Genomic DNA, 2,065 nt, shown 5'->3' with positions numbered 1-2,065 from the left:
ATCATATGGTAGATCAATTCTTAGTGTTTTGAGGAAACTCCATACTGTTTTCCATGGTGACTGTACCAACTTGCATTCCCACCAGCAGTATATGAGAGTTCCCTTTCCCCGACAATCTCTCCAACACTTATTACTTGTCCGGTAGATGATAATCATTCTAACAGGTGTGAATCAAATGGTTACTCTTTGCAAATGACATGATTCTCTATATAGAAAACCCTAAGGACTCCACTAAAACACCATTAGAAACAAACAAATACAGTAAAGTTTCAGGATCCAAAATCAATGTTCAAAAATCCATAGTGTTCCTATACTCTAATAATGAATTTTCAGAAAAGAAATGTAGAAAGTTCCTTTTACAATCGCTACAAAAGTAATATAATACCTAGGAATAAACTTAATGGAATATGTGAAGGACCTATACACTGAAAACTATAAGATACTGTAAAAAGAAATTAAAGAAGATACAAAGAAGTGGAAAGATATTCTGTGATCTTGGATTGGAAGAATCAACACAGTTAAAATGACCTTATTACTTTAAGAATATACAGATCTAATATAATCCCCCAAAATATTCAAATGGCATTTTTTAAAGAAATAGAACAAAAAATCATCAGATTTGTGTGGAAGCACAAAAGACCCCAGATAGCCAAAGCACTTCTGGAAGAGAAACTCAAGGCCAGAGGTATCACTCTGCCTCACTTCAAATTATACCATAAAGTTGAATTTTAAATAACACAGTTATTTAAGACATGTGTATTTTCTTTTTTTTCTAGCAGAAAGTATAAAACAAATATCATTTAATTTGTAAATAGAGAATCGTGAAGTACAAGAGGTCTGAATGACTTCAAGATCAGACTTAGTCTACAGGCCTCAAAGGGATGACTACTAATTAGTGGCTTATTTTACTAGATGGAAGATGGTGGAAACACCTATTTTCAACGTGAAGGCTCAAGCTAATCCTCTCTCTAATCCTAATTTTAGAAAATCCTGTCTCACCTTGCTGATGGGCCCATTGATAGATATTCCACTAAAAATAGTAACCAACTTGCCTTCAGACTTTCCTCTTTGCCAAGTACTGTGCTTAACACATTTACATATATTTTCTCATTTAATCACTGCAATACTTTGGTGAGCGAAGTACTGCAATTATCCTAATTTTACAGAAAGTGGACCGAGGCTTACTTAAAGATACTTGTCCAATGTAATCAACTGGTATAATTCAATCCTGGTTTAAAATTCAGTTCAGAGTGAGTGCTAGAATGTGTACACTAACTACTGCTGTCTTTTAGTCAACTTTAAGACTCTGAGTGCCTAAGCGATCACCGCTGGTTCCCGACTAGTCCCTGATTTACTCTCCTTTCTCCCCACCCTCTACACTCTGCTTAATTCCCTAAAATTGGCTAGACCTACATTGTGGTCCTGAGCACCAGGTCGGTACTCAGGATCCTAACTTACTCCCATGTGCCCACCAATGACCAGCTCCTGTTGCTCTTATCTCCTGATTTCCATCACGTGTCCACTTCTTTCCACTTGACACTGAAACAGTTGTCTACTTGATTTTCCCGTATGCACATTTGGCCTCTGCCAGAACAGCCAAAGTGAGTTATTTATTAAAATAACTTAATATTACTCATTTTTAATGCTATCAGTTACATATATTGGTTAAAATGTCTGAGAAGAGATAACAGTTTTCCATGTTCCTTTCCTTTGCAAATCCAAAATACACCTCCCCACAGGTAACTGCTTTTGACTCTAAACTATTTCGTGAATGAGATTCCTCAGTATCTGTAAATAATTTGTTTTAGTAAAGAAAAGTTATATTTTCCATCTATGATCCTGCTAGTTTCTCTTTTTATTTAATTTCAACATAATTGATACAAGGAGAAAATCAGTGGATTTCACACTGTAGGAGGATCATTATGCATATTATTTGTAGAATTATATAACAGGGCCAGAACAAGATAATAGGTTAAATGTCAAAAAGAATAAATTTTAATTCAATATTCCATTGCAAAGATGAAATAAAAAGTAATTTCTCACAGCTAACATGCAAAAAGAATGT

Source organism: Pteropus alecto, unplaced genomic scaffold (genome assembly GCF_000325575.1).
Source record: "Pteropus alecto unplaced genomic scaffold, ASM32557v1 scaffold1246, whole genome shotgun sequence".
Lineage (NCBI taxonomy): Eukaryota > Metazoa > Chordata > Mammalia > Chiroptera > Pteropodidae > Pteropus > Pteropus alecto.
Note: the sequence above shows the minus strand (reverse complement) of the source record.